The following is a 24328-nucleotide window of genomic DNA, read 5'->3' on the forward strand; positions in this document are numbered from 1 at the left end:
AGTATTTTAGACCAGCTAAAAGTAAAAACCTAAAATTGTGGAATTGTAACCCATATCAAAGTCTGAAATATGTTCTACAACTAACTGTGGTGCTGTGCTTTGAAACTTATAGTTTTGTCTATATGTTATTGTTCACAAAAAAGAAGGAAATAAAAGTCAATTGTGATGATAAAAACAATATTTAAGCCCTCTTGCCTCCTATATTCTGGAGCAGATAGAAGGAAAAATCTGAAAGGATGGTATGGTAGTCTATGACAAACTCTGGGATCCTGTAAGTATTTGTTGAAGAGTACTTTGAAAACTATTGCTTTTTTGTTTATTTGCTTTGCATATATACTATACAATAAAAAAAAGTTAAAAACCAAAAATAAATTACGATGTATAAAGATTTTAATAAAACTTGTGAGGACCAAAGAAAAAGAAATAATGGGGCGAAACAGTGTTTTAATTTTCCCTATTTCAACCATATTTAACTACCAAATTGATCACTTTCCACATAAAGTACTTAAAAAGAGGAATGAGTCCTGTTTTACTGGTAAACAAAGGAATTAGCACCTACTGTCTACAACCCCGTTCTCTGAACTTGGGCCCTGAGCATGCGTGTCCAAAGGTCCTAGCATTCCTTCCCTTGGGATGGACACTTTTCTGTAAATGTTATGCTACATTTGAGAGCACTAGGTCCCCTCTCAAAGCTTTTATCCAGAGGTGGACTGGGAGGAGTAGAAAAATATTCAAGCCATATGGTGAAAGGGGAGGTTTATATCTACAATTGCAGTGACCTCAATATGTGACCAGGGCTCAGAAGTTTGAGAAAGCCACATCCCCACTCCTGCTTCTCCCATCCCTGGTCACACAGCCAGCTCCTACTGTGTCACCTCCTCCAAAGGTGGTAATGTCAGGACTGGGACATAGTTTTAGTTAGTCCCTAAGACCTCATCAGGGAAGAGAAGTTCCAATTACCATTAGTTTAAACAGTTTATCTTACTTAGGGTGAAGCAAGATTATCTGTGTTAATTTGCTAATGCTGCCAGACAGCAATATACCAGAAATGGAATGGTTTTTATAAAGAGAACTTATAACATTACAAGTTTACAGCTCTAAGGCTATGAAAATGTCCAAATTAAGGCACTAACAAGATGTTATCTTCACTCAAGAAAGACTGATGCCATCCAGAACAGCACGTGGCTGACGTCTCTTGGTCCTTGTTCCCAGTTCTGTTGCTTCCAGCTTCTGATGCCAGTGGTTTCTTCTTTAAGCACTTTCATTTAGTTCCTCCAGGACACAACTCAAGGATCTGGCTTGCTTAGCATTTCATGGGAAGGCACATAGCAACTCCTGGTGGGCTGCGCTAGGTCTAGGCATCTGCTCGCTCTGCTGGCACTCCAAGCATCTCCAAACATCCATGTCTCTGTCAGCTCTGAAGCAACTGTTCTCCACGTGTCTGCATCTGAGATTTCTTAAAAATATTTCCCCTTTTAAAGGGCTCTAGTAAACTAATCAAGACCCACCTTAAATAGTTGGAGTCACATCTCCATCTAATCAAAAGGCCACATCCAAAATTGGGCATGCCACTTCTTGGTGGAAATAATCTCATCAAAATCTTTCTGCCCTACAACAGTGAATCAGGATTAAAAGAAACAGCTGCCCCCTTAAAACATGGCTTTTCTGGGGTACATAATAGTTTCAAACTGGCAGACTAATATTTAGAAAACCAAAGCCTTCTCCTAGCCAGGACCTGCCAGCCATTACAGTATTACTTCTCATTTATATTAGATTCAAAACTAAAATAAACCTAAAACTAGTCATTCTGTTCCTCTCATTTTACTGCAAAGAGAAATATGCAACATTCTATGAATTTTTCTTTAGGCAGCCTAACATCCAGTTTTGTTGTACTTTTCCCAAACCCCAAAGGGAAATCATTTCAAAGAGAAATTTAGGAATTTTCCCATAGGCAAATAAGGAAGCACTGGGCAGGACTCCCCCAAGTGGCTGTAAAGGTAGAGGTCACTAACCCCCCATCAACCTGACATGGGACCACTGCACTGTTAGGAGAGCAGAGAGTAGAGAGACAGAAATAAGGCACTGGGTAAAGCCCAAGGCTTTTTCAGATCTTGCAAATCTTTTCCTCCCCTCTGAAAAAAAAAAAAAAAAGAGCTGCTGTAGATCCCTGTAGTAGTTAGATTCAATTGTCAACTTGGCCAGGTGAAAGGCACCTAGTTTGTTGCTGCAGACATGAGCCAATGGTAAGTGAACCTCATCTGTTGTTAATTATATCTGCAGTTGGCTAGGAGGTATGCCTGCTGCAATGAATGATGTTTGATTTAATTGGCTGGTGCTTAAATGAGAGAGCGCAACGCAGCACAGCCCAAGCAGCTCAGTATACCTCATCTCAGCACTCGCAGCTCAGCCCAGGCCTTTGGCGATACAGAGAGAAATCACCCCAGGTAAAGTTGTTAGAACCCAGAGGCCTGGAGAGAAGGCCAGCAGAGACCACCCTGTGCCTTCCCACGTAAGAAAGAATCTTAGATGAAAGTTAGCTGCCTTTCCTCTGAAGAACTAACAAAGTAAATCCCCTTTTACTAAAATCAATCTGTCTCTGGTGTGTTGCATTCCAGCGGCTAGAAAACTAGAACAATTCCCAATGATTGCTTAGTCTTAGCCAGCCTGCTTGCCCTCTGAGCAAACTGGTCAAAAATAAAGCAGACAGAGGAATGAGAATATCTCAGTGACACTATTAGTGATGGAAGATTTACATAAGAAAAAAGAGAAAAGAAACTTACATTTATTAAACACCTGTAATGCACAAGATTCTGAGTAAGGCAGGAAACAGAGCATCTTATTTCAAACCCTGTAAAAGTTATTCCCATTTTACATCAGTGGAAACTGAGGTTCAGAGAAACTGAGACATCCCAATCACACATCTAATAGACATCAGAGGCAGACTTTGCTAAGTGTAAATAATGCCCAAGTCTGTGTCACCACCACACTATTTCCCCATTACGGGCTGAAATGTGTACCCCAGAATGATACGTTCCAGAACTGATCCCTGGGTTTGTTAACGTAACCCTATTTGGAAATAGACCTTTGAAAATGTTATTAGTTAAGATAAGTCCAAGGTGGATAAGGGTGAACCCTAATCCGGTAGTACTGGTGTCCTTATAAAAAGAGGAAATTGGACATAGAGAGACAGAGGGAAAAACACCATGTCATGACTGGGGCAGAGACAGCAGGGAATGCCAGCCACCGCCAGAAGCCAAGAGGGTGGCATGGAAGAGATTCTCCCCCCAGTTTTAAGAAGAAGCAAGGCCCTGCCAACACCTTGATTTTAGACTCCTAGCCTTCAGAACTATGAGATGATAGATTTCTGCTGTTTTAAGTCACTCAATCTGTGACATTTCATAATGGCAGCCCTAGCAAAGCAACACATTCCCCATATGATAGCCCTAAAAATAAGAAAAATAATCTAACATTTGCACAGTCCTTTTAATTTATACAATGATTTACACAAACGCCCTTTAATTTTCATGATCTACACAAATGCCCCTAATTTTCATGATTAACATTTAAGGTAGGTATCATTATCACCATTTCCAGAAAGTTTTTGAACACTGGGGACAGTATCTACTATACGTTTTGTGATCATTTTCCACTTGTTCATCTATGTTGTATTCCCTCAGCAATTATACCAGTTATTTAGTTTGGGAGGCTGGGGGGTATTATAGAGGAATGGGAACTCTCTTCAATTTTAAATCTCCTCTAGGTGTCTCGCATTACATGTTTGTTGACTTCACTACAAAATTAAGTCACTTAAAAAAATCCCTGTCTAATAATAGATTCTAAAACCAGTATCTGGTGGTTCCCACAACTGGGATGAGTCACTCTGTCAGAAGCGTTAATGATTCTCTGCCATTGGCCAAGGACAAACACACCAAAGTGCCATGCTGAGATGTTATTATGGGGCAAAACCATCCTTGAATAATACCAACTTGAAACCACACCTTTTTCGAACAAAATCACTACACTGCTGCATGAAAACACCAAGATATTTTAATTGATAATGATAAAACCTAGTCTAAAATGAAGAAAATCTTATATTGTATTATATATATTTTTCATTTGCCTGCCCTGTTTCTATTTCACTTATTTTCCAATTCCACATATACTTATAAGCCAGGAACAAATCAATATATAAAATAAAACCACTAAATATGACTGCACCTGAGGTTAACTATTTTAACCATTACATTTTAACAGGAATTGTACATTAATAATCATTAATCAGGGTAAAAATGCAGTCTTTGACATAAATTTTAAACTCTCTTGTTTGCTATTTGGGCACCCAGAGTTTATTGCAAGTCAATTTGATCATGAGTCTCTTAAAAAATCAATTTACCATGACAGTAATGCCAAATCTGTATCTGAGATAAAATGCTAAACAATAAATCTCGTTACTACATAATAAACATATTTCCTTTATGTGCCTGTGTATTCATACCTTTCTTTCCTCCCTCTGCCTTCTAAGAGAAAGGAGCAATTGTTGCTTGGGAAACTAATGGGTTTAGGATTTTTTGGTGCATTGATTTGCAAATTGGGTAGCTAGGAACAGAAAAAAGTTGAGAAAGGCTTGATTTATTTTCGTTAGTATGGGGAAAAAGGGTCAGGAAAAGAGAATGGAATTCTGAAAGAAGTGTGGAGTGAGAAAGACAATGTGGAATCAGGTGGAGCCAGTGTGAGATCAATTTGGGGAGAATGAAAAAAGGCTTCTGCAGGCAGCTTTCATTCTTTTTGAACTACTGAGAGAGAACAGGGAAAGAGAGTAAGAAAGAATTTAAAGTTTTTCTATGTGTATTCTGAAAGGAATCTCCCTTTCTTGTGTAATTCAGGAAACATCAAGATTTTTTTTGATGTAGTACTAATGATTCTTTTCTTACCATGCTGAGAAAGGGCACTTTCTTTCAAAAAGAACCAACTATGTTCAGCTAAAATTAGTTTTCAAATTTTAGTTATTCTGTAAGATACGTGATTTTCATAAAATTATCTCAACCCCATGTGCTAAAACACTAACCATTAATAATGATCTAATGCAAAGGTCAACTTCTTGGAAGCCTTCCTTGTTTCTTCTATTATGATACACTCCCGCCTTCCTTTGAATTTCTATAATCATATTGTACTCATTAGGGAAAACAGTATTCTAGTTTTCCTGCTTCCAAGCACATGTTAAAATTTTATTAGTTCATTCCCTTTAAATCAGATTGGCCACATGTCTTGTTTGGGTCAACAGAAGATGAGCAGAAGATAAAAACCAGTGATGATATTCATTTCCCCTGGCCCTGCTGTTCACCCTGCCACCCACTAATAACATTCCAGATGATGTGTCCTCCCTCTGACTGGGTCCAAGAATGAGGAAATATGGAGCACAGCCTCGCTGGACCCTTGATGAGCACATAATGGGTATGAAAAATAAAACATATCATTATAGATAATTAATATGTGGGGGCTGTTTGTTATCTTAGCATAACCTAGCCTTCCCTGACAGATACATAATCTATATGAACCTCTCTAATGGAACTCATCACTTTTGAGTTCATGATTAATCTTATTGACAAATATTCCTTACCTCAGAGTCAAAACTGGAAGCACTTTGAGGACAGCAGGATTACTTATATATCAATTATTATTTCCCATTGTGGTGAGCACAGTGCTATGGGTAAAAATCATTCAATGGATAAATACATATATAGTAAAAACACTATTTAATACAGCTATTACTTACAGCTATCTATTATTACTCTGACCACAAAATTATTGTGCGTTAAAACCTACATAATGTGATTCCCTAAATTTCTTGAGTTTTCTAATACCATATAAGTATGAACGCCCATGGTCTTCATTTAGAAAATAGTTTCTAAAGTCTCCCACTGAACTGATCCACACTGAGACAGTCTTGCAGAGATGATTATATTACTGTCCTAGCATGCTTAAAAGCAATCAAGGCAAACCATTTAAAGTAAATTTAATGAACATAAGAAATGCTTACTAAAGAAGAAATCCATAAGACTGTCCAAAGTGGACCTTTGAAGAAAATATGAACATAATAAAATTCACCAACATTTAAACGATTTTGAAATTAAGATTCAAACATCAGATTTAGAAATTAGCATAGAGCTTTGGGTAAATAAGGTAAAACTGGCAGACTCAACCTCACTTTTTTTTTTCCATAGAAACAATCAATGATGAACGTCATATTAGCTAAACAAGTTTTCCTTTTCTTGCTGAAAAATGCAATTAAAACCAAACTCATAGAAAATCACAAAATAGCTTAAGGTCAAAAAGTAAAATCTTTGCTTGAACTTAGTCTGGTTCATTAATAACCCTCATGAAGACAAAAGTTCCTCAGATAAAGGTGAAACCCAGAGAACAGACAAAAACAATATGGGAAATTCCTAAAATAGTCACAAGCCCTTTGTTATACACAAATTAGCAATCCCAGAGCCAGTCTTCACTTTTCTGAAACAGAATTAAGCAAATTTTGCCTCTGATATTACTTTGAAATTTTTACTTCCAGTGAGTAAAGTCAAGTTTTCAGTATTCTACAACTTGTAATAAATAAGAAAAAAATAGCAGGTGTAATTGAAATGTTTCTTTTTTAAAGAAAGATGAGTAGATACTATCCTTAAAAAAAAAATACAGGACTTCCTGGAAGATGGCGGCTTAGTAAGACGCGCGGATCTTAGTTTCTTCTCCAGGACACCTACTAGGGGAGTAGAAACGATACAGAAAGCGCCCAAAGCCACAACAGAGATAAAAAAGACAGCGTACCCCATCCTGGAACGGCTGGCTGGCTGAGAGAAGCAGCTCAGGTGAGATCGCCGAGGCGCGCGGGCCTTACCGGGCGGGGTGGCAAGCGGCCGGAGTTACTCCCTTCCCCCTTCCCGGGCCGGCTGGGAGAATTGGAGAGGTGGACCCCTGAAACCAAGGCGACTGGCGCCCACACCACGCGCAGCCCCCGGACCAACTGAGAGAATTGGATCGGAAACCCCCAGGCCGCGGAGAACGGTGACCCCGTGACTCCCGGGGAACGTGCACTCTCTCGGGCGGGCCGCTGCCGCTGGAGCCCTCCCGCCACGCCTGTTGCCCAGGGCCGACTAGGAAATTCGGACGGGCTCTTTCCCTGGCTGCGGCGACCAGCAGCCCTCCCTGCGTTCGGACACACTCCCTGCGTTCGGACACCCTCCCTGCGTTCGGACCCCGGGCCGGCTCAAGCCGCTTCAGCTAGCGAACCCCCAGGGCGGCGAGAGTTTTCCAAAGTTTAAGGTCCCACAGCACCTTTTACTGGTGGGACCCACAGACAAACGTGTGCTACGAGCGCCACCTACTGGGCAGGATAAGAAAAACAGAACCCAGAGATTTCACAGAAAAATATTACAACCTTGCTGGGTCCAACACCAAGAGAAATCTGAATAAATGCCCAGACGCCAGCAGCAGAAGATAACTGTCCACGCTCAAAAGATTGAGAATATGGTCCAGTCAAAGGAACAAACCAATAGTTCAAATGAGATACAGGAGCTGAGACAACTAATGCTGAATATACGAACAGAAATGGAAAACCTCTTCAAAAATGAAATCGATAAATTGAGGGAGGACATGAAGAGGACATGGGCTGAACATAAAGAAGAAATAGAAAAACTGAAAAAACAAATCGCAGAACTTATGGAAGTGAAGGATAAAGTAGCAAACATAGAAAAAATAATGGATAGCTACAATGATAGATTTAAAGAGACAGAAGATAGAATTAGTGATTTGGAGGATGGAACATCTGAATTCCAAAAAGAAACAGAAACTATAGGGAAAAGAATGGAAAAATTTGAACAGGGTATCAGGGAACTCAAGGACAATATGAACCGCACAAATATACGTGTTGTGGGTGTCCCAGAAGGAGAAGAGAAGGGAAAAGGAGGAGAAAAACTAATGGAAGAAATTATCACTGAAAATTTCCCAACTCTTATGAAAGACCTAAAATTACAGATCCAAGAAGTGCAGCGCACCCCAAAGAGATTAGACCCAAATAGGCGTTCTCCAAGACACTTACTAGTTAGAATGTCAGAGGTCAAAGAGAAAGAGAAGATCTTGAAAGCAGCAAGAGAAAAACAATCCATTACATACAAGGGAAACCCAATAAGACTTTGTGTAGATTTCTCAGCAGAAACCATGGAAGCTAGAAGACAGTGGGATGATATATTTAAAATACTAAAAGAGAAAAACTGCCAACCAAGACTCCTATATCCAGCAAAATTATCCTTCAAAAATGAGGGAGAAATTAAAACATTCTCAGACAAAAAGTCACTGAAAGAATTTGTGACCAAGAGACCAGCTCTGCAAGAAATACTAAAGGGAGCACTAGAGTCAGATACAAAAAGACAGAAGAGAGAGATATGGAAAAGAGTGTAGAAAGAAGGAAAATCAGATATGATATATATAATACAAAAGGCAAAATGGCAGAGGAAAATATTATCCAAACAGTAATAACACTAAATGTCAATGGACTGAATTCCCCAATCAAAAGACATAGATTGGCAGAATGGATTAAAAAACAGGATCCTTCTATATGCTGTCTACAGGAAACACATCTTAGACCCAAAGATAAACATAGGTTGAAAGTGAAAGGTTGGGAAAAGATATTTCATGCAAATAACAACCAGAAAAGAGCAGGAGTGGCTATACTAATATCCAACAAATTAGACTTCAAATGTAAAACAGTTAAAAGAGACAAAGAAGGACACTCTATACTAATAAAAGGAACAATTAAACAAGAAGACATAACAATCATAAATATTTACGCACCGAATCAGAATGCCCCAAAATACGTGAGGAATATACTGCAAACACTGAAAAGGGAAATAGACTCATATACCATAATAGTTGGAGACTTCAACTCACCACTCTCATCAAGGGACAGAACATCTAGACAGAGGATCAACAAAGAAATAGAGAATCTGAATATTACTATAAATGAACTAGACTTAATAGACATTTATAGGACATTACATCCCACAACAGCAGGATACACCTTTTTCTCAAGTGCTCATGGATCATTCTCAAAGATAGACCATATGCTGGGTCACAAAGCAAGTCTTAACAAATTTAAAAAGATTGAAATCTTACACAACACTTTCTCGGACCATAAAGGAATGATGTTGGAAATCAATAATAGGCAGAGTGCCAGAAAATTCACAAATACGTGGAGGCTCAACAACACACTCCTAAACAACGACTGGGTCAAAGAAGAAATTGCAAGAGAAATTAGCAAATACCTCGAGGCGAATGAAAATGAAAACACAACATATCAAAACTTATGGGACGCAGCAAAGGCAGTGCTAAGAGGGAAATTTATTGCTCTAAATGCCTATATCAGAAAAGAAGAAAAGGCAAAAATTCAGGAATTAACTATCCATTTGGAAGAACTGGAGAAAGAACAGCAAGCTAACCCCAAAGCAAGCAAAAGGAAAGAAATAACAAAGATTAGAGCACAAATAAATGAAATTGAAAACATGAAAACAATAGAGAAAATCAATAAGGCCAGAAGTTGGTTCTATGAGAAAATCAATAAGATTGATGGGCCCTTAGCAAGACTGACAAAAAGAAGAAGAGAGAGGATGCAAATAAATAAGATCAGAAATGGAAGAGGAGACATAACTACTGACCTCACAGAAATAAAGGAGGTAATAACAGGATACTATGAACAACTTTACGCTAATAAATACAACAATTTAGAGGAAATGGACGGGTTCCTGGAAAGACATGAACAACCAACTTTGACTCAAGAAGACATAGATGACCTCAACAAACCAATCACAAGTAAAGAAATTGAATTAGTCATTCAAAAGCTTCCTAAAAAGAAAAGTCCAGGACCAGATGGCTTCACATGTGAATTCTACCAAACGTTCCAGAAAGAATTGGTACCAATTCTCTTCAAACTCTTCAAAAAAATCGAAGTGGAGGGAAAACTACCTAATTCATTCTATGAAGCCAACATCACTCTCATACCAAAACCAGGCAAAGATATTACAAAAAAAGAAAACTACAGACCAATCTCTCTAATGAATACAGATGCAAAAATCCTCAATAAAATTCTAGCAAATCGTATCCAACAACACATTAAAAGAATTATACATCATTACCAAGTAGGATTCATCCCAGGTATGCAAGGATGGTTCAACATAAGAAAATCAATTAATGTAATACACCATATCAACAAATCAAAGCAGAAAAATCACATGATCATCTCAATTGATGCAGAGAAGGCATTCGACAAAATTCAACATCCTTTCCTGTTGAAAACACTTCAAAAGATAGGAATACAAGGGAACTTCCTTAAAATGATAGAGGGAATATATGAAAAACCCACAGCTAATATCATCCTCAATGGGGAAAAATTGAAAACTTTCCCCCTAAGATCAGGAACAAGACAAGGATGTCCACTATCACCACTATTATTCAACATTGTGTTGGAGGTTCTAGCCAGAGCAATTAGACAAGAAAAAGAAATACAAGGCATCAAAATTGGAAAGGAAGAAGTAAAACTATCACTGTTTGCAGACGATATGATACTATACGTCGAAAACCCGGAAAAATCCACAACAAAACTACTAGAGCTAATAAATGAGTACAGCAAAGTAGCAGGTTACAAGATCAACATTCAAAAATCTGTAGCATTTCTATACACTAGTAATGAACAAGCTGAGGGGGAAATCAAGAAACGAATCCCATTTACAATTGCAACTAAAAGAATAAAATACCTAGGAATAAATTTAACTAAAGAGACAAAAAACCTATATAAAGAAAACTACAAAAAACTGCTAAAAGAAATCACAGAAGACCTAAATAGATGGAAGGGCATACCGTGTTCATGGATTGGAAGACTAAATATAGTTAAGATGTCAATCCTACCTAAATTGATTTACAGATTCAATGCAATACCAATCAAAATCCCAACAACTTATTTTTCAGAAATAGAAAAACCAATAAGCAAATTTATCTGGAAGGGCAGGGTGCCCCGAATTGCTAAAAACATCTTGAGGAAAAAAAACGAAGCTGGAGGTCTCGCGCTGCCTGACTTTAAGGCATATTATGAAGCCACAGTGGTCAAAACAGCATGGTATTGGCATAAAGATAGATATATCGACCAATGGAATCGAATAGAGTGCTCAGATATAGAGCCTCTCATCTATGGACATTTGATCTTTGATAAGGCAGTCAAGCCAACTCACCTGGGACAGAGCAGTCTCTTCAATAAATGGTGCCTAGAGAACTGGATATCCATATGCAAAAGAATGAAAGAAGACCCATCTCTCACACCCTATACAAAAGTTAACTCAAAATGGATCAAAGATCTAAACATTAGGTCTAAGACCATAAAACAGTTAGAGGAAAATGTTGGGAGATATCTTATGGATCTTACAACTGGAGGCGGTTTTATGGACCTTAAACCTAAAGCAAGAGCACTGAAGAAGGAAATAAATAAATGGGAACTCCTCAAAATTAAACACTTTTGTGCATCAAAGAACTTCATCAAGAAAGTAGAAAGACAGCCTTCACAATGGGAGACAATATTTGGAAATGATATATCAGATAAAGGTCTAGTATCCAGAATTTATAAAGAGATTGTTCATCTCAACAACAAAAAGACAGCCAACCCAATTACAAAATGGGAAAAAGACTTGAACAGACACCTCTCAGAAGAGGAAATACGGATGGCCAAGAGGCACATGAAGAGATGCTCAATGTCCCTGGCCATTAGAGAAATGCAAATCAAAACCACAATGAGATATCATCTCACACCCACCAGAATGGCCATTATCAACAAAACAGAAAATGACAAGTGCTGGAGAGGATGCGGAGAAAGAGGCACACTTATCCACTGTTGGTGGGAATGTCAAAGGGTGCAACCACTGTGGAAGGCAGTTTGGCGGTTCCTCAAAAAGCTGAATATAGAACTGCCATACGACCCAGCAATACCATTGCTAGGTATCTACTCAAAGGACTTAAGGGCAAAGACACAAACGGACATTTGCACACCAATGTTTATAGCAGCATTATTTACAATTGCAAAGAGATGGAAACAGCCAAAATCACCATCAACAGAAGAGTGGCTAAACAAACTGTGGTATATACATACGATGGAATATTATGCAGCCTTAAGACAAGATAAACTTATGAACCATGTAATAACATGGATGGACCTAGAGAATATTATGCTGAGTGAATCCAGCCAAAAACTAAAGGACAAATACTGTATGGTCCCACTGATGTGAACGGACATTCGAGAATAAACTTGAAATATGTCATTGGTAACAGAGTTCAGCAGGAGTTAGAAACAGGGTAAGACAATGGGTAATTGAAGCTGAAGGGATACAGACTGTGCAACAGGACTAGATACAAAAACTCAAAAATGGACAGCACAATAATACCTAATTGTAAAATAATCATGTTAAAACACTGAATGAAGCTGCATCTGAGCTATAGGTTTTTGTTTTGTTTTGTTTTGTTTTGTTTTGATTTTACCATTATTACTTTTATTTTTTTCTCTATATTAACATTCTATATCTTTTTCGGTTATGTTGCTAGTTCTTCTAAACCAATGCAAATGTACTAAGAAATGATGATCATGCATCTATGTGATGATGTTAAGAATTAATGATTGCATGTGTAGAATGGTATGATCCCTAAATGTTGGGTTAATTTCTTTTTTTCCGTTAATTAAAAAATAAAAATAAAAAAAAAAAAAGAGAAGGGATAATTGGAGATGAAGGGATACAGACTGTACAACGGGACTGGATATAAAAACTCAGAAATGGACAGCACAATACTACCCAATTGTAATGCAATTATGTTAAAACACTGAATGAAGCTGCATGTGAGGTATAGGTTTTTTGTTTTTGTTTTTTTTGGTTTTTTTCTTTCTATTATTGTTTTAATTCTTATTCTGTTGTCTTTTTATTTCTTTTTCTAAATCGATGCAAATGTACTAAGAAATGATGAATATGCAACTATGTGATGTTATTAAGAATTACTGATTGTACATGTAGATTGGAATGATTTCTAATTGTTTTGTTAATTCTTTTTTTAATTAATAAAAAAAAAAAAATAACAACAAAAAAAAAAATACACTGTTCTAAATTAGATTCCTCTCCTCAAGTTCCCATATGGTACTTTAGTCCTCCCAAAAAAAAGCTGAAGTCAATTTGGGGGTATTAGCCCACTTCATCAAGTGGCCATTTTTTACCTGGCAGATGCCATTCCAGAAATGACCGCCTCCATCCTCATCCCAACGACTGCTGGCATCCATTCAGCTTCACTCAAGTTGACGGGGTGACGGTCTGGGAGGACAATATGAAAACCCTCATTACAGCCTGCCTCAGCAATCTCAGCAGGCCTTGTTTTCAAGACATTGGCCAACCCCACAACCTGACACACCTACATAGTTAGAGCTAATGAAACCACCCCAACAGCAAGTGCTGCCCCCTAATGGGAACTGTTCATACTCAGCAGAAGAAAGGAGAAGCAAATTTGGATGAAGGACAAAGGTCAGGAGATGTCATGGTCCTGGGATGTTTAGGCCACTCATTTCATCCAGGTGTCGGTAATGCTGGCATTGCTGGTGTTAAGAACATGATGACTGAATGTCTGACTACACACAATTGCATGGGGCAATAGAGGAGATGTTGTCAGATACAGGTGGGGATTTTGGACTCAATGCAAAAACAGAACTAGTAACAACTTTTCATTATTTCCCAATTCCAAAAAGTTGCTCGTGAGAAATTTTTAAGGTTTGAAACTGAGGTAGGCAGCAGTGCTGCAAAATAAGTAAATGGCTGGATTTCAAAAGAAATAGAATTGTAACAATAAAGCCTCAATTGTCTAAGTGAAATTTTTAAAACACTTATTTTTTAAATAATGGAGAAATAGAATGTGATCATTCTCCACCCACTTCAGTTCTAATTCTCAAAAATGCCCAGAATTGTTGAGTGTCATACCTTCTGGACTTTTTTCCTGGCAAACTTAAGTATATACAAATACACAATTTTCTTTACTAAAGTTTGATTATGTTGTTTATGCTGTTATGCTGGATTTTTATTTTCAGATAATATATATATCATTCTAAGTCAAAATTCAAAAGATAAAAAATACATATCTTTTAGTTTTACTTCTTCATTCTCTTGTGAATCATTGCAAACCTATTGCTTCATGCTAAAATGCTCCCGATTACTTTTCTTTTGTTATATTTCATTAATTTCAAACAGCCTCTAAACACAATGAATAAATATTTTTTTCTCATTCTTCTTTAAAGCTTTAAGCAAAAACATGTCTGGAAAAAAACTGCTATTCTTATTAGATTGAACATGAGACTCACTGGGATCTTTTCTGTTTGTTCATCTTTTCCTGCAACAGCTAAATCATACTCACTCATGTCAGAATACTTTCATTACAAATCACTGACATTTGCAACTTACACCTGAGCCTGCTGTGTCATTGCTATCACCCAGGAAGTCTTCCTTGTATCCTATCATTAAGTTCAAAATGCATGTCTGTTGGCTTTGGAGGCAACGAATAAATCTCTAATGACACCTATTAACTCGTAAGGAAAAACTAAAAAAAAAATACATATTCAATAGCAAAAACCGCTTTCCTTTCCTTTAAAACCAAAGTTTTTAATGCTGTGTAGATCCTTTTCATCCTTAGTACTTGCACTCTGAGAAAATTTTCTCTATATCCCAATCAAAGTTTAATGCGTACTTGAAACAGAGAGATTAAATCAAAACGATTTATCCTCATTGCTAATTGGAATGAATTTTTCATAGAAGAATTAGTAAAAAGAAAATAATGCATTTCCCTAGGTAAATACTGCTTCTCCCCCCCCCCCAAAAAAAAGATATTTAAAGCCCAAAATTCTTAGTGACAAATTTGGAAGGACCATGCATTTATATACATTTTTTTATCCAGAGAACAGTTACTGCCTTCAGAATGTATTTCATAATCAGTTCATTCTATTTTTTAAATGAAATCATAAAGTAGAGAAAACTCAAGGCCACAGATTTCAAAGACACAGTTTCATAACCTTCAGAAACCAATTTTTGAGAAGACATAAAAGGTAAATACAGATAAACAAGTGAGTGATGAGCACATAATCACTTGAAAAGAAAAGGAATGCTGCTTAAATATATTTATGTAGGTGTCATCTTATAATGAAGAAAACATAGTTATTTTCATTATTGAAATATCTAAATGTTGGACTATAACTTACTTTTGTATTCCCTATGACTAGACCAGGGCTTCTATATAATTTTCATACAAATAAATATTTATTGAGTAAACAGAAGAATAACCAAATGACAAAATGTCCTTATAAATAAAATCATGGTACTATGGTAAGTAAAGGCTGCATACTAAGCCCTTCAATTAGTTAGGTGAAATGAGAACAAAGGGTTTTAAATGTATTTACATACAGCTCAGAATCCATTAAAAACTATTTGAAGCAGTGAACTTTTGTTAAATTCATGAGAAAATTTAAAAGTTAACCTGACCTTAAAGACAAAAGAGAGCGACAAAGAAGAAAGTGAACCTTTCTGACCTCAAAGCTGTGACAGTGCTCACTTCAGCAGCGTATATATTAAAATTGGAACGATGCAGAGAAGATTAGCATGGACCTGTGTGAGGATGACAGGCCAGCTCATGAACTGTTCCACATTTTTTAATTATGACATCAATAAAACACAAACTCACTAAAAAGAAAAGCTGTAAGGACATACTTTCCCATTTAAGTAACTAGAAAACTGGAAAAAATATATAAAGCAGCTGTTTTCAGAAATTGGATAAAAGATGAACAAACAGTGGTTTGAAGCGGCTATGTACCCCAGAAAAGGTCATGTTCTCTTAATCCATTCCTGTGGGGACAGACCTATTGTGGGTGGGACCTTTTGGTTTGGTTATTTCAGTTCAGATGTGACCTGCTCCATTCAAGGCGAGTCTAACCCTTTTATTGGAGTTCTTTATGAGAGGATAAAGGACAGAACACGCTGAGAAAGTTCAGGGAAAAACACCCAGAGAAGCTTAGAGACAAAAGGCCCCCAGAGGAGCCGAAAGCAATGAAACCCAGGAGAGAAGGACAAGCAGACGCCAACCATAAGCCTTCCCATGTGACAGAGGTGTCCCTACTGCCTTTCTTCAGGGAAGGTCTCCTCTTGTTTATGCCTTAATTTGGACATTTTTATGGCCTTAGAATTATAACTTGTAAATCTCCATTGTTAAAAGCAAGTCTATTTCTGGTATTTTGCATTTCGGCAGCTTTAGCAAACCAAAACGGTAGTACGGGGTTATGATCCCTCTCATAAGGTATCGACACAAGATGACTCTTAAGGTAGTCTTTGTTTTTTGAATAGAGAAAATGTCCAGACCATGGAGGAAGAGCCCAAGCAGGGTTTGGAGGTCTTACTGAGCTGAGCCTACGGGAGCTCACATAAGCTTAGGTAGTTAGCAACTGTGGGATGAATGCAAGAGAAGAAGGGATTATGCAAGAAAGAGCACCAAAAGTCTTATAGGTGTCCCCTTGAGTTTTTAGCTGAATAACAATCTGAGTGTGTGTGACATAAAACCTCACAAGGCTGGGGAGAAACAACTGCAAAAAATAAAACAATTATTGCAGAGCTGTATGCATAAAAGTCCCAGAGTCCAGGGAAGAGAGAAAAGAGACAAAGTCAAGTCTCCGAAGCTGAGAGATTTCAGAGTCAGGAGGTTTTCCTCAGGTTATTCTTACACATTGTTCTAGTTTGCTAGCTGCTGTAATGCAACACACCAGAGATGCATTGGCTTTTAATAAAAGGGGATTTATTTCATTAAAAATGTGTAGTTCTTGAGAGGAAAGGCAGCTTTCAACTGAGGTTCTTTCTTATGTGGGAAGGCACTGGATGGTCTCTGCTGGCCTTCTCTCCAGGCCTTTGGGTTCCAACAACTTTCCCCAGGGTGATTCCTTTCTGCATCTCAAAAGGCCTAGGCTGACCTGCAAGTGCTGAGATGAGGTATGCTGAGCTGCTTGGGCTGTGCTACACTAACCTCTCTCATTTAAGCTTCCAGCCAATTAAATCAAACATCATTCATTGCAGCAGGTACGCCTCCCAGCCGACTGCAGATGTAATCAGCAACAGATGAGGTTCACATGCCATTTGCTCATGTCCACAGCAATAGAACGAGGCACCTTCACCTGGCCAAGTTGACACCTGAACCTAACTACCACACGTCCACCCCTTCTCAACTTGGCAACTATACACATCACCTTAAACAATATTAAAGTGACAAAAATTCTGTTCTGGCTGTGGACCTCTGAATCTCAAAACAAGTTATCTGTTGGCAATATGCAAAGGAGGACATTCACAGGATACAGGTTTTCATTTCCATGGGGAAAAACTGGAAGGAAAAACCTGCAGGGCAAATACCACTGAATTTCAAAGTCTGAAAGTCATTCAGCTTTAGAAAGTAGCAGTCCCACCCGTTCCAAGGGCCTATGCAGTGGTCCACCTCTTTCTGAATCAACCTCGGGGGACACTGAGGAGACCACTTTTTTCTCGGGTCCACCCTCTCCAGGCATTGGGGCCACACCTGGGCTGTCTGCCATTTCCAGGGCACACATTCAACCCCTCCATGTGGTGGCAGCCAGGGTCTCCCCAGTCCCCAAGGAGCATGCTGTACCTTTTCCAAGGCCTGAGGCTGCACAGCTCTTCCACTGCAACGAGGTGGGAGATTCAAACTCTGCCTTCAGGGCAACTCACCCTCCCCATGTATATGGGTGGGCCCACTCTCCTGGCCGAGGTTTCTTGGCTTCAGTCCCAAGCTTCCATGGTTCTCACTCTGCAAACTCCAATTTGTCCCTTTTGTGTCCCCCTTTGTCTGGATTGGCAGGGGTTTTATTTACACCAACAGTCTCTTCAAGCACTCCAGGACTTCTCTATCATTCTCTTCACAGTTCCTTCAAAATCTTCCCCTTATCCATCAAAAAAAAACTGGTCCAACATGTCTGGTATTTGCAAACTGCAGCAACACCCCACTTCTCTAGTACCAAACCTGTTCTAGTTTGCTAGCTGCCAGAATGCAACACGCCAGAGATGGATTGGCTTTTAATAAAATCTCCTAGCTGACTGCAGATGTAAACCAGCAACAGATGAGGTTCACATGCCATTGGCTCATGTCCACAGCAATGGAACTAGGCACCTTAACCTGGCCAAGTTGTGACACCTGAACCTTACTACCACACGCATTATACAGATATTCCATTTTAGCTTCAGGTGTATTGGACTGGCTGGAGTTAAATACATGAAACTGTTGAACTGTGTTCTAGTACCCTTGATTGAGAAGATGACTAAATATCTATATAACTTTTATAATGTGACTGTGTGATTGTGAAAACCTTGTGTCTGATGCTCCTTTTATCCAGAGTACGGACAGATTAGTAAAAAAAAAAAAAAAAAGGATATAAAATAAGTAAAGAATAGGGGGAGATAAAGGGAAAAAAATTAGTAGAATGAAATACTGTGGGTCAATGAGAGGGAGTGGTAAGGGGTATGGGATGTATGAATTTTTCTTTTTATATCTCTTTCTGGAGTAATGCAAATGTTCTAAAAATGATCAAGGTGAAAAATACAGAACTAGTGATGATTGTGAGTCACTGATTGTATAATATGGCTGGACTGTACATGTGTGGATATTTCTCAAAAAAATATTTGAAAGAATAAAAAATAAAGCAGGAAAAAAAAAAAAGACCTAGAGTTCATAAGAGCTATCAACTGTTTGAGTTCTCAATAGCCACAGTGTAGAAATCCTGTTAAATATACAAGGCATTCAGTACAGATCCCAAAAGGTCATACCTCATTAGTGGCGCTAAACTAGCCTTAGAGTAAAATCTCCTCTAGACATGCCTTATGAAAAAGCTTGATGCACTAAATAAGCAAAAAAGAACCAAAGCACAAGTTAGTTAATTGACTGCAAGAACAAAATTCAACATTTTTTAAAGGAATTAATAAAATACAGCACTCAAAAATATAAATTCACAATATCGAGTATACAATTAAAATTTTCCGATATGTGAAATAGTGGGACAATATGATCCATTGTCAAGACAAATCAGTAACTAGAACAAACCCAGAAATGACAAAGATGTCGTCATTAGAACACAAGGCTTTTAAAACAGCTGTTATAAATATACCCAGGATTCAAAGGAAAAACATAATTATATGAAGAGAGAATGGAAGATATTAAAAACAACCACATGTAAACTCTAGAGAAGGAAGATATAATAAAAAAAACAACCCTGGGAGAGCAACCAGAACCAAAAAAGTGCACACAACCAGAGAGATCTTTGGAGCTGAAAGGGCAAACGCCTTCAGGGGGTGGGGGCTCATCATGAAAGAAGCCGGGAGAGAAGGCTCGCGGACGCCGCCATGTGCCCCCCAGCTGAGAGAGAAACCCCGCTGGCCTTTCTTGAGTGAAGGTGTGCACCAGCCCATGAATGGGTGTTTTTGAGGCATCACAAGGAAAACATGGTGGAATTGCTCTAGTCAGGTGTTCGGTGGCACCTAACTAATCTACACTACAGATGTATTGTTGTACTCAGCCCCGACAATGTTTTTACAACTGGTTTTATTTCAATGTATTAGCTTTAATTATATTAAGGGAAGTAGAAGAATGCAAAAATCAGTGCTGAGATGAGTCAAGTTTATAATTAATTTCATGTCCAAATGCTCAAATCGAGTGAAATGCTTTCTTCTGAATCTTGCATTAAGTAACGATACGATAAATTTTAATGTAGATTTATAAGCCACTCCTATAAGAAAAACTATTTAAATTACAAGATTTCAGGAGAGAATTTGATAGTAATGATCAAGGAATTACAAAATAATATCCACATAAAATAAAATTATATATTTGATAAAATTTAGAAGGAAAATTATTTACTTCATCAAAAAGAGAAAAGCTTATTTGGTGATTTAAAACCAGCATCACTTTATTTCCCAATCCATTGTCACGGGGTTTAAGCCAAAAGAGAAATTAATGGAGACTTTTTTACGTCAATGCCACCTTAACAGGGTCTCCTTACTACTTGCAAAATCACCATGAGGGATTTCTTCTTACCAACACTGAAATCTATTTCAAGTAATATAAATAAAAGTTGAAGTAATAATAATATACAAAACATTTTATGAACAATCTTTTGCTGAACCATTATTGGTGGGATTCTAATATACCATCTCTATTACTAAAATTTTTTCCAGAAGATCAGGAGTAAGAAACAGGAAGGAAACAAGCCTTCCTTGATCTACATTTGAACAAAAGTAGAACTTTAACCCTGAGATTATTCAATGTCATTGTTTTTAAAATCGTATTCATCCAATTCATTCTTCCAAATTTTCTTTTATGTACTTTGAAGCTCTGTTAAGTATTGTTATAATTTTTCTGAAAATTGGCTCCTTTGAATTTTATAGTTTAATATAAAAGTATTATTACACTGTATAATATAAAAGTCTACTTTTTGTAACAGTACTAATTTGATTTATATGTGTATATTTATAGGTATATATTTGTACATCTTTTTACTATTTTTCCATTTCATACAGATGTCATATAGTTGGGTCTCACTTTTGAATAGATTAAATGGCTGGGCCTATTAATTGGAGTGTTTATTCTGCTTATCTTTAAAGTGATTATTTAGGTTATATTTTTAATTTATGTCATACATACTCGAAGTTCTCCTCTCCTGGGGTATCTCTAAAGTAAATTCCTACAAGTGGAATTGCCCAATAGCAGGTTACAAGGTGACCAAACTGTATGTGACCTTCTGCCAAAGCAAGAAGACAAGCCCCGGATGGTGGAGAAGGAAGTGGAAAGAAAGTCTGCCCAGAAGAAACTTAAGATGGTGACCAGATAGAGAAACAAGAATTGGGAATCAAGTTACGTCCATCTCCAGTAAAGAACAAACAGTAAGAAAAGGCAATGAATACAAGAAAATTGGGAAAATACTTCTCCTGACCTCAGAACTTTTTTTTATTAAGGCAATACCTCTTTGAACACAGAGTGTGAAATGCAATTTAGAATTATTTCATTATGAGAGAAGCTATGTGAGAAAGAATCATCAATTTAATTAGTTAAATCCTTCTGCCACATCTTACCCTTTATGGTAATAATTCCCATAAAGTATCAATCAGTGCAGAAATGCCCTTCCTTAAAAAAAAAAATTCTAACCACACTCATACCACAGCATTCATACTGGAGAGAAACCCTATGAATTCACTGAATTTGGGAAACATGTCATATTTCATTGAATGTAGAAGTCAGGCCAGAGAGAAACTCCATGCTGTCAAGGAGTATTGAAAAGCCTTTAGGTAGATGACAAATTTCATTGAGCAGAAGAAAATTCATACTGGGGAGAAATCAGTGAATGTAACAAAACTTCATTGAGCATTAGAAAATTTATAATGGAGAGAAGCCTTTGAATGTACTTAATGCAATAAAGTTTTCTCTCAAACCTAATTTCTTTACTCTACATTTTAAAGGTAATATGGAGGGGGACTTATCAATGTAATAAATGTGGAAAAATCTTCAATTAAAATAAATCCTTGCATGTTTGAATGGCCCAGCACTAGTGGGGAATAGCTGAACTGCAGCACCACAGTACAATGAGGCACCAGTAATTAAGAGAGTATGGCATCTGAATCCCACAATGTCAAAAAAAAAAAAAAAAGGGAACATTTATAATAACTTTGAGTGTCATTCCATTGATCTTCCTAGAAAAAGGATCTCTAATTTCACTAATAAGAACATGAAGGAGGTTAAGAAATCTCTAAAACAGTTGGATGCTTACATAAATAGAACAGTTGGACAAGCTGTGAAAAGCCCAGATAAACTACATAAGGTGATTTATCACAGAAAGAAAGTTCTTCATCCTTTTCCTAATCCTTTCTACAGAAAAAAAAAAAAACAGTCCCTTCGAAGTGGGGACTGTGACATGGCAAATAAAGAAAATGAAGTAACTTGTACTGGCCACGTGTCTGAAAAATTATGCCTTAATAGTCAAACCAAATTGGTTAACGCCAGTGATTCTGATTCTTCACAGACAGAAAGCCCATCATCAAAATATACTGGGTTTTTTACTGAGGTTTCTCAGGACCATGAAAAATGGTACAAGTTTTGTTCAGCTGGAATTTGAGATTGAATGTAACTTTAATTTTCTGGAGGAAGAGATGTGTAAGAGAACATGTGGCCTATTTAGTGAGGATAGAAGACCTTGGATTTGTGGTGGATGCTCACCAACAATTTACAGGAAGAAAAACAATACATCCCACTTGGCTGCTGTGTAGACTTGTTGCCTCTACTAAAGTCAATACTTAAAAGCACATCTGAAGACTATGTAATAGATGGTTTAAACCGGCTTCAAGCAGTCACAAAAAGGTGGTGTCAGAACTATCACCCAAAACAGAAATGATAAACGATGGAAATATTCAGATCAGAAAACAACGATTAAGTGGACTGTGGGGACCGGAAAACCATCTTACTTGGGTTCCAGGATATACTGACAGTATAGCTAAGCCCGATAATGAAACCACTAATGAAACTCTTAATCTACTTCACATTGAAGTGGAAAACATCCAAAAGGAGCAGCTTCAACTTCAGTGAGGTGAAAGTACACTAAGAAGATTGTTCACCTTTGCTGCATTTGGAATTTATATGGTTACATGATGGCACTGTTTAAGAATTACTGGATCTTAATGCAATCCTGCATATTGCATAAGAATATAATTTATACTATGTGAAAAAAATAAGACAGGACTTATCGCTAGGAACCACAAAGACCAATCATCATTAATTTTGTAAGATAGTATTCTATAAGAAAACACTTAATGTGCGCAACTATTTTCTTACATTGAAAAGACTGAAAGATTAAAACACAGCAAATAATCAATAACAAGCATTTTTAACACCTTGAGATATACTGTTTGCTAAACACCTTAATTGTTAATAAGTCAATATGTTGTAATACTAATAGCTATTAAAAATTGTAAAACCAACCATGTTTCTGGCATGATAAAATCATGGAATTAAATCAGGGTTTACATTATATAGAATGTTAATGCTTGAAACCTATTCCACATCATTTGTAAGAATATTTTTAGTATCTCTGAATTTCTTTTTGCCAGAATCATCATAGTATGTATGTACATGTTATGCCTATATAAAATTTTAAAAGGTGAATACATATTTGTATGGCTGCTTAACTGGAAATATCCATGAAGTTGGCTAATTTATGTTTATTTTTTCTGGTATATAGATTTCTAATATTTTCAGTTCTGTATCATTTAACCTTCCTTCATTTGAGAAAAATCACTAAATATTTCTTGATTTTTTTAAATTCTGATTTTATATGAATTCTTTTTCACTACATATGTTTTAAGAGTTACATACAATGCTTTAGAAATGTTTACAATTAGCACTGAACTAGTATTTTAAATTCTAACATTTAACATTACTACCTTCCAATGGTTGGTATGACATGCCAGTAGACTGTATGAGTCTTTAAAACAAACAAAATTTTTAGTGTCAGAGAAACCAATTCTGAAATGTTGTAATAGCTGTATATCATACCTGATTCAAAAGTGATTGAAGTTTAATATCACCACTGGGTGGTTTGTGTATCATCTTGTCTTTAAAAAGCCTGACAGGCATCTGAGCAAAGATTTTTAGTAATCAAGTTTCTCTGCAGTAATTCTTCAAGCACTTGAAAGTAAATCTTCAGCATTTGCCCAGGTAGTGACTACCGATGTGAATAATGAAGTATCTCTGCTGCTTTAAAAATATTAAAAATGTTATATTTCACTCAGTTCTATTTTTGTGTAGTTATACTTCATATAGCTAAGTATTCCCCACAGCAAAAATCAACTGTAGTAACTGGTGATTTTCTAAAGTCTTTAGATTAGAATCATTTCAGATTACTACCCTTCTGATTTGAGAGGTTTTTCAGGAGGTGGGAATTTGAATCATAAACCTGCTTCATTTCTGTGCAACTTCAAGATGATGAAACATAACCTTTCTTTGTTCCTGACTGTTTAGTTATCTCTATCTTTATCTAACAGTTTGAACCAGTTAACTTAGAGCATGGTGCTAATGAGGCTAAGGACAGGAATTTGATTCTTTTATAGGTTTATTAACTTAATACACACACACACAAAAAAAAACTTCATTACATAGCTATAAATTGCACCCTCCCTCAAGCATCCATCTCACAAATTCAGTT

At 37.1% G+C, this 24328-nt stretch overlaps 1 long non-coding RNA gene, 1 other non-coding gene and 1 pseudogene across 3 annotated transcripts in view; 2 read left to right on the forward strand and 1 right to left on the reverse strand.

Moving 5' to 3' along the window:
• Positions 1-5615: 5615 nt before the first annotated feature.
• The window catches only part of LOC143662552 (uncharacterized), a 47598-nt gene continuing 28885 nt past the window's right edge, over positions 5616-24328 (reverse strand). The window contains exons 1-3 of one of the 2 annotated variants that reach the window (XR_013165406.1): positions 13542-13652; positions 13283-13376; positions 5616-5701 (exon numbers count right to left, since the gene is read on the reverse strand). This is a non-coding gene — a long non-coding RNA (uncharacterized LOC143662552). Of the gene's footprint in view, positions 5702-13282; positions 13377-13541; positions 13653-24328 lie in introns of those variants that run through there. The other variant, XR_013165407.1, reaches the window with a different exon arrangement.
• On the forward strand, positions 15644-15749 carry LOC143662817 (U6 spliceosomal RNA). The gene has a single exon (XR_013165591.1). It is a non-coding gene; the product is annotated as a U6 spliceosomal RNA (small nuclear RNA).
• On the forward strand, positions 21742-22713 carry LOC143662734 (KATNB1-like protein 1 pseudogene; annotated as a pseudogene).

This window comes from Tamandua tetradactyla, chromosome 18 (assembly GCF_023851605.1).
Source record: "Tamandua tetradactyla isolate mTamTet1 chromosome 18, mTamTet1.pri, whole genome shotgun sequence".
Taxonomy (NCBI): domain Eukaryota; kingdom Metazoa; phylum Chordata; class Mammalia; order Pilosa; family Myrmecophagidae; genus Tamandua; species Tamandua tetradactyla.